We start from the raw sequence: 15,517 nt of genomic DNA on the forward strand, positions 1-15,517 counted from the left end.
CCCGGGCGGGCCGGGCCACGAGGGCTGGGGTGCAGGCACTGGGCACGTCTGGAGGGCTGGTCTTGTCGGCCCCAATCCCGACCTTTTGCTGCACTTAGGCAGCAACAAGAAGGGGTCTTTTTCCAAAGCCCCGTCCAGGGCTTCTCTGGACCTGGGTACTGCTAAGCGGCAGCCCGCCTCCTACCAGGTCACACGTGATGTTTCCGTGGGGTGGCCCTTGGCCTCCCGTCCTCTTGGACTACAAGTCGCTGCGGCCCCCAACGGCCATTTCCAGGCACCTCTGCCGTGCCAGGCTCTACCGAGACCCCGGGTCGTCACCCTTACTCGAGGGCACGGGTACCCCTGCCGGGGCCACGCCGCTTCCAAGCAGCGACCCGGGACTCCTCATCAGTGTCCTGGGGCGCCCGTAACAAATGACCACAAAGTGGGCGGCTTACACACACAAGTCTGTTCTCCCACCGTCTGGGGGCCAGAAGCCCCAGATCCAGATGTGAACAGGGCAGGTTCCTTCCCGAGAGTCTGAGGGAGGGTCCTTCCTACCTCTTCTAGCTTTGGGGGCTCCAGGCATCGCTGGGCCCGTGGCCGCCTTTCTCCGGCCTCTGCCTCTGTCCTCACGTGCCTTCTGTCTCCTCTTTTCTCTGTCTCAAATGTCCCTCTGCCTCTCTCCTATAAGGACACTTGTCCCTGGATTTAGGGCCCACCTGGATAATCCAGGATGATCTCATTTCAAGATCTTTAATTGCACCTGCAAAGACCCTTTTTCTAAGTAAGTTCACATCCACAGCTTCCAGCTGGACATTCCCTTGGGGGACACCATTCAGCCCCCCATCAGCAGGCCCCTTGGTCAATGCTGTCCCAACTTTTCCACTACAGCACAATGACCCCCAACCGAGACGGCTCCTCCTTTGCCCCGCGAGACAGGTAGTGGGTGGCTAGTCTCAGAGTGTCCTCCAGCAGAGACAGGGGGCACACACACCTGTGTGCGTGCATGGGGGGTTGGTCAAGGGGGTCTGCTGGAGAAGACATGGAGAGAGCCAGCAGAGACGCCCCCAAGACCGGGGGCTGGTCGTCCCGGCGGAGGGCCAGCGATGATTCTCGACACTAGTTCACTAAGGGGCTCCCCTCCAGGCACCCTGGGGGCCGATGGGCTCATTGACCTGGGTTCAAATGCACCCTCCCCATACCCCCTCCACCCTTGGCCCCAGCACACAGCTGGCGTAGTCCCACCAGGCCAAACCCCACGACTGGAAGTTGGGCCTGGGCTTCCCATGGCAGGCGAGGCCTGGGGAGAGAAACAGTGAGTCTGAAACAGTGGGGAAAGCTACTCGCTCAATGCTAAGGAAGCAGTTAGGTGAGCGAGGGAGCCCCCAGCTGAAATCGTCACCGTGGGATGCGGAGCGCGCAAAGCAAGACGTCGGCTGGACGCAGAGTAACGTTCTGCTTCTATAAAAGCCAGAGGGGAAAAGAAAAAAAGAACGAAAGCATGCATCGGGGTACATTAAAAGAAATAATGCACCATTTTATTTCTATCTGCATTTGTCTCTGCTTTCCCTACGTTTTCTACACTGGAAATGGATCTTCTCTGTAATCGCAACACAGAAACTATTGCATCGGCTGTTTATGAGATGTTCACTCGGGCCGGCAGACAAAGGGTCCCTGGGGCGTGGTCAGTGACTCCGATCCGTCGACAGTGAGTGACCACACGCGGGGACGTCCGTGCGGCTTCAGTGGTCAAAGGCGTGCAGACGGCGCTGTCTTACACGTCCCCAAGTGTCACCTTCCTCTCAAAGGATCCCTGGGCTCCAGCACAATGGCCTTCTGCTCTGGCCCCACCAGCCGGAACCTTCCCCAGGTTTCCTTAGAGGGTCAGAGGAGCTGCCCTTCCTGGATGGAATCTGCGCCTGCCCAAGACTCTGAGCTCCTCCAGAGCCGGGCTCTCCGGGCCACTTTTAACTTTGTCAAATGCTTTCGCGGTTCACAACGATGCTTCCTCCAAAGGGCTCCATGAAATTCTCGGAGACCTGTCACACCCAGCAAGTCGGGAGTGCTTTGATTTACGGGACAGATGCTTGCCAACTGACACTTGGAGAGGCTGAGGGAGGCGGGGAGGAATTAAATAAGAAGAGGGGTGTCAGCTCCCAAAAGGTGGCATATCTCTGCTCTAATTCCTTGACGCCCAGTGTGGTTCAGAGGTCGGGGCTGTTAATGGGCAGGGAACAAATTGGGGGCTGCCACCTGTGGCTCTTCCAAAAGGGGAGGGGGCGCCCCCTTTACAGTTCAAGGGCCTGTTTACTCCAAGGTCGGCAAAGCCCAGGTGCTCTGGGGTCTGACACTGACCTGCTTTGGGACGCTCCCCCGCCTCTCTGAGCCTCGGTGTCCTCACTGGGAATCAGGGCTGCTCCGAACAGGAAATGAAATGATGCCTGGAAACACCAGACACAGTGCTTGGCACACAGTTGCTGCTGCTACTTTCTGGTTCTGTCTCCCGGCAATCCAACCAGGCCGTTGGAGAAAAAGCATTGCCCGCCCTAGGGGCTTCTTCCATTATGCAGAAATTTCTAGGAAGGGAGGATTGGAAAGATACCCAGGCCTTAGGAGGCTTTGTTTATCAGCTTCCTGGTCTCTGTGAGTCGGGGGCCCTGGCACAGGGCCACCATGCACAGTGGCCCGGGTTGCGCACTGCACAACTCCACAGATCCCGGGGTGATGCAATATGGCAGTGCTCTCTGGATGACACGGGGTGGGGTGGGGGAGAGAACAGATGCCAGAAGACCTTCTACGCCAACAAAACACGACACAATGTGACTTCTTTATTAGTGTGTTCATCATATGCTCACCCTGCTCATGGTTCACGAGCGCAGGGCCCTCGTCCACCTGAATATTGCTGTTTCTGCGGCACCTAGCATCCTCTTGGCACATTGTAGCTGCTTAGGAGATATTTGTGGCATGAATGAAGTCAGGGATGGGGTGGGGGGGATGAAGGTGGGCAAAGGGAAATTTACAAGCTACAGGCTAGCCCAACGTTCTGAGAAGCCATGGGTGGACCACTTTCACTCCGCGAGCCCCCCACCCCAGTTCTCCCGCGTAAGGTTTGAAGAAGCCAGGGGTTCGGAGCATGGGTCGGGCAGGCTGTCAAAGACAACACAACCACTGGCCTGCCTCTGGCCAGGAGGAAAGCAGTAGGATGGCCTTGCTTTGCACCTGTGCCTGGGTTCTAAGTAGCTGAGGGAAGACTGTGTGACCCCAAACGCTGACCCTCATTGCAGAAGTGTATGTATGGGGGGCTTCCAACTCAGGGCAAACACAAGCCCAGCATGGCAGGGAAAAAAACCAGAGGAAACAGTCCGGTAGCACCGGCACTGGGTCGGGGAGGCTGGCGGTGGGCTCTGTCTGCATGCTTCTCTTGCGTTTTTACCAATTCCCAAATTTTCTCTAAAGACTGTGCACTACTTTTCTAATATTTTTTTAAAGACCTGGTTGGAAGGGAGGGAAAGATCATAGAAATGGGTCAAAATGGCTATTCGGGTAAATTTATTCTAATCTTGTGCACCATAGTGAGAAATGGAAACCAACCTCAACGTCCAACTCCTGGGGATGGTTTGGACCTCACAGCATGGGCAGCCCTGCCAGTCAGGAGCAAGGTGGGTTTGCAGAAGGCCACGGCACTTAATAATCCCAGGCTTCCGCGCGACACCCGCATATGAGCCTGTTCTGATTATGAAGCAAACATGCCCGTGGGAACGTAATTAAACAATAGAGAGGGTGTAACATGAAGCATAAACGCAGTTCCCCTCCCACGCCCAGCAGTCGGACTGCTAACAGCTTTTGCCAGAGATGTCACCTTTCTGAAATGTCCTCTGCACACACAAGCACTTATAGGGGAGCCTTTGGTTTTGCGTGGGCACACACTGACCCCATGGCCGCTTTTCAAAGATCTCTACATAGATGCAGAGCAAAAGGTTGACTTAAAAAACAGTTGGCGGGGAGCTTCCCTGGTGGCGCAGTGGTTGAGAGTCCGCCTGCTGATGCAGGGGACACAGGTTCGTGCCCCGGTCTGGGAAGATCCCACATGACATGGAGCGGCTGGGCCCGTGAGCCATGGCCGCTGAGCCTGCGTGTCCGGAGCCTGTGCTTCGCAACGGGAGAGGCCACAACAGTGAGAGGCCCGTGTACTGCAAAAAAAAAAAAAAGAAACAAAACAAAACAGAACAAAAAAAACAGTTGGCGGGACTTCCCTGGTGGTCCAGTGGTTAAGACTGTGTTTCCACTGCAGGCGGCACGGGTTCCATCCCTGTCAGGGACCTAAGATCCTGCATGCCACAAGGTGCGGCCAAAGAAAAGGAAAAAGGTAAAAAAGAAAAACCAGTTGGCATCATTCGGTAGTGTGGAAGCTCCAAGTGCGCTACAACCCGCAGTCCCACAGCCCGGCACCATCACCCTGCCACCGTCCCTTCTGAGCAGCTACGTTCCTACAGCTGCAGCCTGAAATGGTCCCGATGTCTCTGTACAGGGAGACGGATGAATGGAGTGTAGCATGGTCACACCGTGGGATGTTACACAGCAAAGGAGGATGAATGACTGCAAGCTCATGGGGCCACAGGAGCAACACTCACAAACGTAAGAAAGAGGGAGAGGGCAGAGCACAGCGCAGCTGGCGTTAAGAGGTGTGTCCAGCTTACAGCAAGGAAGTTACTCTAGCAAAAGCAGAAGAGTGGTTACGTCGGGCAGAGGAGTCTGGGCTGGGGCTGCCAGGGGGCAGGAGGGAGGTTTCTGGGTACTGAGGGTCTGCCTCTTGCCTGCGTGTTGGTTCTGTGTGTCTTTGCCTTAAAATTGTTAGTGCGACTGTTTCTGTTTCATAGATAAGTTCATTTATGTGGTATTTTAGATGCCACATATAAGTGATATGGTATTTATCTTTCTCTTTCTGACTTACTTCACTTACTGTGATAATCCTAGGTCCATCCATGTTGCTGCAAATGGCATTATTTCATTCTTTTTTTTTACAGCTGAGTAATATTCCATTGTATATATATATATACCACGTCTTCTTTATCCCATTCATCTGTTGATGGACACTTAGGTTGCTTCCATGTTTGGGCTATTGTAAATAGTGCTGCTGTGAACGTTGGGGTGTCAGGTGGGGGAGGGATAAATTAGGAGTTTGGGATTGGCAGATATAAACTACTATATATAAAATAGATAAACGACAAGGTCCCACCATATAGCCCAGGGAACTACATTCAATATCCTGTAATAAACCATAATGGAGAAGAATATGAAAAAGAATACATGTAAGTATATGTATGTATATATATATATATATATATAATGTATTACTGAATCACTTGGTTGTACACCTGAAACTAACACAACATTGTAAACCAACTACACTTCAATTTAAAAAGCTATTAGTGAAGTTCTACTTTTTTTATGCACTTTTTAGTATGTATGCTATTTTCCACAATAACAAGAAGAAAGCGAAAGACCCCAAGGAGATGCTCCAAACAGTAGCAGGCTTACCTTTTGAAGGTGAGGTTCTGGGTAATTTCCACTTTCATGTTAATAAAATCATAACCATTCACTGAGTCCCTGACATCTGTCATCTAATTTAATCCTCACAACAATTTTGAAACTGGCTTTTATGACCCCCCTTTCACACCTAAAGGACCTGAAGCGCAGAGAGGTTAGTGGTGTTACACGGAGAGGTGGGATTCTCGCTCCCATCCTTCTGGGGGGCCAGGCACTTGGATGGCTTTACTTCAAAAATGACCGTAGGTGACTTCTGTCAACACCGCCAGAAAAGCTGGGCAGGAGGATGGGCCACCGTGCCCGGCAGAGCTGGGGCTCCAGGTGGCTGGACCTGGGCTACCCTGGCTGCCCCGGTCTGGGGGCCAAATGGTGGGGCCACAGGGGCTAAGTGCTGTCCAGGGGCTGCTCCCTTTCTCGGTGCTACAAGCAGGTTGTAAAGCACTTTGGGGGCCAATTGGCACCAGGGCAAGGAATTGCACCCTTGAGGTGGTTTGTGACCCCATAAATTGCCCCAAGGTGGGAGGCAGCTGGGAGCAATGCCGCTGGTTCGCTGGGGCTGTGACTCTGGAAGTGCAGCATTCCACAGGGCCCCGGCCCTCCGGGCTCCTCCAGGAGAGACCCTGGAGCAAAGGTGGATGCGGATCAACCCCCAGGGAAGGGGAGTGGGAGGGCCTCGGGGCACAGGCTGCTGAGGGTGGGCTTGTGGACCCAGAGCCTCGTGGGGGGCCTCCCAGGTGCCCTAGCTGAGGTGCCTTTGGCACAGAGGTCAGAGGGGCCACCCCAAGCAACCGTGCTTTCCAGGTGCGGACAAGCCCACTGGGAGCATTGGCTATGTTGCAAACTGGCACCTGCCCTGCCTGCCTGTGGAGTGCACGGAAATACCTCCACTTTCTGACTCAGCGCCCGAGCACCCACTGTGTGCTGCGTCCTGGCCATCCTGACGTTTAAGGAATGGAGGGAGCCTTGCAAGCTCCTGTTTCCAAGGGGGAAACTGAGGCCCAGAGAGCAAGCCTGGCTCACTGAGCCCAGCAGGGCTTGGGACCCAAGGCTGCCCTGCTCCTACCACAGCCAGTGCCCCGACTAGCTTATAAGATGTTCTTGCAACTGAAAGAAAGGTATCCTCGTTGCACAGATGGAGCCCCACACCAGGCATCCAGCTGGGTGGCGGGCCGGACTTCAGGCTGGACGAAGCCTTGTGCAGTGCACAACCCGCACAACTGTACAAGGCAGACCTGCCTGGCCTTGTGTGCAAGGTTGTACACTCGTGTGTGTTTGTGTGTGTGTGTGTGTGTGCGTGCGCGCGCGCTTGTCTGGACAGCCTGCTTGTCACTTTCATCAGGTTCTCAAAGGGGTCTTTGCCCTCATAAACGGAGAAGGATCTCCAGAACACTGGGACCCCCCACTGGCAGCTCCCTGAGCACCACTTAAGCTCCCCAAGGCTTCCCCAGCCCAGTGCGCCAGGCCTGCCTCAGGCGGCAGACTCCCTGGGAGCTGATTCTTTCTTCCCCATCTGTTGAAAGAACAATGTACCATGTGTCATATAACCCTCAGAGCGACCCTGAAAAACCTCGGCTTCTGGGGTTACCTTCATTTTGGAGACAGGAGACTGAGGCTTGGAGGAGTGTGCGCACTTGCCCAGGTCCAAGCGGTAGGTGAGGGGCGGTGACAGCACCTGGCTTCTGCCTTGCGTCCGTAACAGAGGCCACTGTGGCCCAGGCTGGGGTGCATGTCTGCCTGGGTCTCTGTACCCCTGGAACAAACACCTGGAGAGGCGCAAGGGGACACAGTGCCCAGCAAAACGCTGGCTGCAGCAAGAAGGCCAGAAATCTCCAGCCCATGGAGGTCCCCCGCATGCGGCTTCCCTGAGCCCTTTGCTTCGCCGTTTGTACTCAGGCCCTCGGGTCTGAATCACCAGGGTCAGGTTTAAGAGCTGAAGGTCAGAGGTTGCCCAGGCACCCATGCCAGGCCAGAGGGCTGACCTTTATGTGACCAAGTCGAAGGCCCCTGGGACCCAGAGAGGGGCTTCAGACCCGCGGCCGCCATCTGAAATGCTGCTTGGGGGTTGATCCTAATCGCCCCTAATTTAGGGGCCAAATGGCCAATTAAGGGCCCGTTTGAGAGTCAGAGAAGCAGAAGGTGACTGGAGCAGACAGATGAAGTGCAGCTGAAGCCCCGCCGTCAGAGCTGGTCACGGGGTGCCGCCCAGGAGGGAGGGCAGGGCCTCCTCTCCTGGTATCAGGGGATCCTGGAGACCTGTTGTCCCCCCACCCATGGCTGCCGAGGGCCCCGTGGGCCTCCAGCGTCCCGACAGCAGCATTCCCATGAGGCTCACTGCAAAGTGAGCCCCCTGCAGCCGCTTGGCTCCAGTGGTCCCCTCCCTGTCCGCTCACTGTCGTCTGAACGCACACCCGGTGTCTCGGCGGCGCCCAAGCGGCCAGGTGCCGGGACTCTCCGTCTGGACAAAGCAGAGTCCCCGCCCTCGTGGAGCATCAGCTCTCACATGCCTGTGAGCGCGCGTGCGTGCGAGCATGAACGTGTGCGAGCACGCACAGGTGTGCGTGTACGAGAGAATCCACGTGTGTGAGTGTGGGTTTGTGCGCAATTGTGCAGTGCACGTATGTGTGGGTGTGCATGACTGTGCGAGAGACTGAATGGGAGGGTGGGAGTGTGAATGGGTGTGCCCACGTGCGTGTGTGTGGCCCCAGTGAATCCAAGCAACAAACAAGAAATGCACGATCAGTGGAAACATCAGATGGTGCCGCCCCCTGAACTGAGTGGCTTCACGCAACTGACTCTTGGCTGGAAATCCCACGCCCAGGAACTGGGGACTCTGCGGCATCTGTTCCTGTGGCCCACTGGGCTCCCCAAGGTGGCTTCCATGCACAGGAGGCTGGGAGACGCCCGTGGCCACCCTCGAGACCAGGCCCGGGTGCCTCAGCCCCTCTGCCCCGACGCAGCCCCCCTCCAGCTGCCTCCCCTCCGGGGCCTCAGCCTCCCCCAGCTTCGCCCCCCAGCAGCAAAGCCTCCTTGGACCTGGGACCCCACGTCCTGGGTGCTCAGGGCAGGGATGTGGGCCTCACTTCTGCAGGGCACTGTGGGCTTCTTAGAAAAAAATCCACGCAAGCGGGGTATTCCATCTACACCACGTCCCGGGGCCGCTGGCGATGGGACACTTGTGCAGAAAGCTGGAGGAGAGGAGGGATGAGCCCCCCAGGTACCCGGGGTGCCCGGTCCAGGGAACCCCAAAGGTCCAGGATGGGAAAGAGTTGGAGAGTGAAGAGTGGGGGTGAGGAGGGAGGCGGGGGTGAGGGAGGGGGTCTCAGAGGGTCAAGTTCAGGAGGGAATCCACAGGGAGGAGGTGCAGGTGGACGGGGCGAGGTAGTAGAGGTCCTGCAAGCTGAGGGCTGAGAAGGGGCCACTGCATGTTCTGTAAACGCGGAGAAGCCGAGGCAGCCGCAGGAGAGGGTCCAGGGGCTAGTTTGTGCTTAACATGGGACGTCAGAGCACGTCTGCTGCTCAGGATGGAGGAGAAACCGGGGGTGCGGGAGACGGGGGGCAGGAAGGGAGCTGTGTCCTGGAGCCGTTGGGAGGGAGGACGGATCGGGCGAGGGAAGGGGCTGCCACTGAGAGTGGCTGGGACCGGTTGAGAGGCCTAGGGTCTGGGCCCAGAGGGAGGGACAGAGGGGAGTGGCCGTACATGGGTTCTCTTCCGAGGGCTCAGTGTTCTCCGTGAAATAGCACTCACGGTTATTAGGTGAGACTGAGGAAAGGAGGCATGATGGGAAAGGCTTTTCTAGAAGGTTCTACAGACCAGACAATTGGACTCAGACAGGTTGGGTCACTTGCCCAAGGTCACACAGCAAGGACGGTGTGTGGATTGGGCGTCACTCTCCCGGCCTGGGGACTGTCCCTGGAGAGCTTGGGAGTGGAGCCTCAGAGGGGTCATGGCAGCCCCCCTGCCTCCCCCCAGCCCCTCCGCACCCTGTCCTTGCTCTTGGCGGGATCCCCGGCCTCCTCACCATCCACTGAGGCAGGGATGGGGACAAGTCCCGGCCATGGACCACACCACTCCCCGCCCCGCACCGCCAGCACCAGCTAGGCATGGAGGAAAGGGCAGAGCCCAGCCCAGGCGTGGAAGACTCTGGGCACCCACCAGGTGAGGTGTCCTATGCCCCCCACTTCCTACAGATGCCAGCTGGCAGGCCCCTCCTTCATGTGCCAGGGGTCTTGGGGGCAGAAGCCACAAGGTACTCACCCGACCTGGCTTAGCCTGGCGCTGGGCTGTGCACACAGAGCACTGGGCGCTTCCTGGGTGAATGAACAGATGGATGCGGGGGGGCGGGGGGAGGGAGGGCTTGGCGTGGGGGGTGGGGAGGGGTGGGCCCCAGCCCTGCCACTCCGCAGCTGTGTAAATTTGTCTCTGGTGACCAACTGTCCAGACGGACTGAGGGGGTCCCCAGGACACGGACTCTGCTGCTAAGACCAGGATGAGTTGGTCACCCTATTGGTGACATCGCCAGGGAGCCTCGGTCCTCTCCTGTCCTGAACCAGGGCTGTGCCCGTGAGCCTCGTACGCCTACAGAGAGAGGGAGACCCTAAGTCCATCTCTATCCAAATAGGGAGGACCCCTCAGTCAACACTTAAACCCCAGCTTCGCCAGGAAATGCCGCCCCTGCCCCCCAAACACACGCACTCTTGAGCCCCAGATGAAGGCATTATTCTTCCACTTCTGTGACAGGTGTCCCCCAACCCGCCTTGCTGACAGGGATCTCAAGGTAAAGTCCCAAGAGTGGCCTTCAGTTCTGGCCACTGGATGGGAGAAGGAGGCCAGCGCCCAGCCCCACATCCCAAGGACTTGGGGACCAGTGGGGTCCCCCCATCCCTGACTGTGTCTTTGTGGCCATGGGGTCTTATCAGTTGCTCCGTAATTGAAAGTGATTTGGTTTTGGCTGAAAGGAATTTGTTTTGGAGGCTAATTTGATTATCTCCTGGGGGTCTTCCTACCTGTCCCCCCCAGGCCGCTCACCATTACCATCAATTACCATAAAGATCCTCTTCAAAGGGCAGGCCCCTCCCCTCGGGCCAGCCCATTACGGCCAGCCTGAGCCCCCGCAGGCTGCAATAAACTTTCTGATGTTAAATGATGGCTGAAGTGTCAGACACAGGTGATGGGGAGCTGGGCCCAGGCCTCTGTGTCTTATCAGGGTGAGACGCCTGCTAATTGGGAACCCCTGGTCCCTGTGGGGTTTTCTACAGTCCTGCCCAGTCTCCACCACTAGACTCTACAGGCAGCACCCAGATGACGGACCACCGTCCCCTACATTAGGCTCCTAAAGTGGGCAGGTCCTCAGAAACGGTCTCCTGAATCTTCTCAACAACCCACGAGGCAGGGTGATTTGTGCCCATTTCACAGGTCAGGAAACTGAGGCTCAGAGAGGTGAGAAGACCTGCCCAGGTCACCCCGAGAGGAAGTGGAAGATAACAGGATTGAGAGCTGGGCCCGAGCACCCCCCATGCCATCACAAGACCATGAAAAAGTGAACTTCCAGGCGTGGGACCAGTGGTTTCAGCCTTGGAGTGTTCATGGGACACCTACCGAGGGGACTCAGGCCCACGGCTCACCGGCCAGATCCGCTAGTCCCAGCGCCTCGCACAAACGTCTGGGCTCCAAAGAGCAGCAAAGAGTGACAAGAGTCTGAAGCAGGTGGGCCTCTGTTAACCAGACACGTCGGGAGTGTCCAGGGTCCCCAGAGGACGGTGGCGTCGGGCACGGCAGGCAGGCATCTGGGCGCTGGGAGCAGCTGCGTCTGTGCTGGTGGACAGCGGTGTCCAGGCCCTGCCAGCCAGTGCCCACCCGCTCCGTGGCTGGGAGTGGATGGGTGATGACGTCCTGTGGCTTCTCCCAGCTTTTCAGGGGAGAGAGCCCATCTTCCAAGACATTCTGCCGAAGCTGGAGGCCCCAGGCCGTTTAAATGTACAAACACCAAAAATCTATCAGGAAAAAGAGAAGACAGGAAAGCTAGCCTCTTTATCCCCTGGCCCCCCGAGGCCGCCCTCCACTACAGCAGTGGCTGTCTGGGTGGTACCAGGCAGAGAAGAATAAGGACCTTTCATAGCAGCACGTGCGGGCCGCAAGCACAGTGGAGGAACGCAGAAGACGGTGACCTTTTGCAGAAATCCTCCCTTCCCGGCCTGCCCAAGACTCTGCTGGCTTTTCCTGGGGCTTTTCCAGGAGTTCCCTTGGGTCCACTTCCTTCCCTCCATTTGGAACATCTGGGAGGGAGAGGCCTCTGTCTGGGGACCCCCAGACAGGGACGCAGGCCAGGGACCCTCTCAGGTTCCCCCCCTTGACGATGAATCAAGCCAACATCCGATGTCAGCTTTTCACCCGGGGTGCACATGTCCTCCTGGCAGACCAGGCAAAACCTGGTTCTGCTGCCCACCTTCCTGGTGGCTCAGTGGTTGGGAGAGTCCACCTGCCGATGCAGGGGACGCGGGTTCGTGCCCCAGCCCGAGAGGATCCCACATGCCGCGGAGCGGCTGGGCCCGTGAGCCATGGCCGCTGAGCCTGCGCGTCCGTGGAGTGTTCATGGGTGGGGGATTTAGTTGGTGCTGGGACAAAGGGGAGCCAAATACACTTAGAGGTGATGTCCGCTGCAGGATGAAATCACGGTTTCTTTGATTTCTTGACCAAACTCTTGGGATATTTACAGGATGGTTGAAGTTTTGGTGATCTCTTACTATATAACAAACCACCCCAAAGCTTAGGGACTTAAAACATTGTTTATTTATTTGTTCGCTATCCTGAAATCCGGGTAGGGCTGGGACGGCTCCTGTGCAGTACACAAAATGGGCCGAGCCACTCCCACGGGTGCCTCCCTCTGGGTACTGGCAGGCTTCCCACTTTGCCAAAAGTATGTTCCACCACCACCTAACAGACATTGAGGAGCCCCAGAGGCTGTGCTCCCCCACTGCCCTGCCCTTACACTGAGGGAGGGAGTTAGCGTGAGGCTTACACGGAGGGGCCCAGTATTGTCGGCTCTCGACCCCAGTGTGAAGGTCAAAAAGGCCAAAAGTAAGTGAGGCTTATGAGAATCAACGCCTCTCACCTTGGCTGCAAGGGTAGGAGGAGCCAGGGTGGGCAGATGTGGGAGGGGGCCCAAGTCTAACGTCATCTGTTTTCTGAGAGGTGAGTTGAATCCCTGCCTCAGGCTCTGCATTGATGAGGCCAATGTTTCTGCTCTGTTTTTTAAAGTCTCCAAAATCACCAGGGCTTAAGTCAGAAGTTTGTTTCCATCTCACAGAACCATCTAAGGCAGGATGGCGGGACCGCCCAGTGGCCCAGGCCCCTTCCACCTTATCGCTCCCCCAGCCTCAGACATTGCATCCTCACTGTGCGTTACAAGACAGTTCAGCCACTCGACCACATTTCAAGCAGTGGGATGCACAAATGGGAGCAAGACCATGACAAGAACGTCTCCTGCTCCTTAAGGATACAACGTAGAAGTTATCACTGTTCCTGGCCCTCTGGTCAGAACTCAGCCTCATGGCCATATAGCTGTACGGGAGCTTGGAAGATATCACCTTCACTCTGGGTGGCCTGCTGCCCAGCTCAACGTGGGGACGTCTATCCCTTTACAACAGAGGTGTATTTTGAATTGCAGACCCCTTTAGCACCTGACAGGTACCATGGACCCCTTCTCTGAATAATATTTTTAAATGTTTAAAGTAAATGGCATAGGCTGAAAATGGTAACCAATTATACTAAAATGCAGGTATCAAAAATATTTGAAATATACATTTGTGACGTAGTAAAAATCCATGCTACATTATTGGTACATTCAACAGCAAGATCTAGTGGTGGATCTCAGAAACAGCATTTTGAAGTGGTGACGTGGATAACTGATGTTTCAAGGTAATGCCCCAGCTACAATATCCCATGGAAAGATCTCTTGATAGCAGTGAGTGGCATTAGCATGTGGTGGTTTCCCACATTCATAAATGAAGACAGTGCTAAGCTTCATTAGCAAGCATAAATATGTCATCTTTTTCTCTTCCCAGGTCACAAGCCCCTTGAATTCCCCCTACAGGTTCCCAAGGGAAAGTCTGATGCTAGGGGACAGAGGAGTCACAGAGGTTCACAGGGAGGTTCGAACGAGGACCCGTCAACTCTGCTCAGCCCTGGGATCTCAGAAGCCTTCTTGGTCCTGCAGGGCCTAGGCCAACCCTGGCTGGCTCATCACAGTCCTGGAGGCCAGAAGTTGAAAATCAAGGTATCAGCGAGGCCACGCTCTCTCTCAAGGCTCTCGGGGAAGCCTTGCCTCTTCCAGCTTCTGGGGGCTGCCAGCAATCCTAGGCGTTCCCTGGCTTGCAGCTGCGTCATCCCAGTCTCTGCCTCTGTCATCGCGTGGTGCTCTCCCTGTGTGTCTGAGTCTCTGTTTTCTCCTCTAAGGACACCAGTCATTGCTCTAGAGCCACCCTGCTCCACGACGGCTTCAGTTTACTGCTTACATCTGCAAAGACCCCGTTTCCAAATAAGGTCACACAAGGTACCGGGCTTAGGATTCAAGTCTATCTCTGGGGGGACATAATTCAGTCCAAAACGCCTGCCTTGGACAATTACAGAGGATCAGAGCAGTCTGGGTCTCCAGAGAGCTGCCTCATCTTACGGGGGGTTGAGGGCTGCGTCCCAGAGCGGGGAAAGGACTGGTCCAAGCTTCCGAAACTAGTCAGTGGGAGAGTCTTCAGTGCCTCGGCCCCTGCAAGGCCTGTGAGGACAGAAATCTTTGCCAAGTCATTGCACTACCCCAGCACCTAGCACACGCCCGGGACATAATTGGTGCCCAGGAATAATATTTGATGAATGAATGGACATCAGGTCCCTGACACCCAGGCCAGTGTCCTTTTCACTGTCCCATGGCTGTTGGCCTCATGTTATAACCGGCGAGTATTAACTACTGTAATACCAGTTTCTGTAACAAACTCCCAAATTTCAGAGGTTGAACATAAGAAAAGTTTATTTCTTTTTCACCTGGCTGTCTACAGTGGAGATTCCCCTGGGGGGTTGCTACCTGATGACTCAGGGACCCAGGTTCCTTCAGCTCTGGGCACCACCCTCCTAGGAGAGGGATTAGCAAACTTTTTCTATAAAGGGATAGAGAGTAAATATTTTTGGCTAAATGAGCTGTGTTGTCTCTGTCTAACTTCTCAAGCCTGTGACGCATCAGGACCACAGCCATAGAAGATACATAAACCCATAGGTGTGGCTAGATGCGGCCCGTGGCAGGCCAGAGCGGGCCACAGGCCAGAGTTTGCCAACCCCTGTCCTAGGGCCTCAGAGCGCTTTGCTTTGAACAGGAAGAAAGGCAAAGAGGGTAGAGAAGGAACACCTGTTTCTTAATCATTGTGGCTCTTCTACTCACATTCTATTGGCGAAAAGTAGTCCCAGGGCTCCATCTACATCTAGGAGAGGCTGGGAAATATGCTTGTGGAGGGACAGCAGCTAACCAGCTACAACTCTACACTGGATAATGTAGCAATCAGGAAAGCCTGGGTTATGCTGCAGTAACAAACATCCCCCAAATCTCAGGCGCTTAAAAGAACAAACTTGATCTTTCAAGGCCTGTGTCCTTCCACCGTTGTCAGGGGACTACCTATTCATTGTTCAGAGACCCAGACTGATGGAGAGTCCCCCCCAATCCATGCACCTCCATGATTACAGAGGGAGGGGCACTGGGAATCACTGGTTCTTAAAGCTTCTGCCTAGAGTGGCCGTTTTCTTGGACAGAGCAAGTCACGTGACTACAACTCGGTTCAGATGTGACCAGGTTCCCAGAATGAGTGAAATGAGCAGCTCAGTCATGAGCACAGCCTAAATCCGCATGGGCGTTGCGCTGGTCTAACACCAAACCCAGCAGCCACCAGGCTCTGGGAGGAAGAGCCTAGGCTTCCATGTCCTTGTCATCAGAGATCTAGCCCTGACTGAGCT

Source organism: Delphinus delphis, chromosome 8 (genome assembly GCF_949987515.2).
Source record: "Delphinus delphis chromosome 8, mDelDel1.2, whole genome shotgun sequence".
NCBI lineage: Eukaryota > Metazoa > Chordata > Mammalia > Artiodactyla > Delphinidae > Delphinus > Delphinus delphis.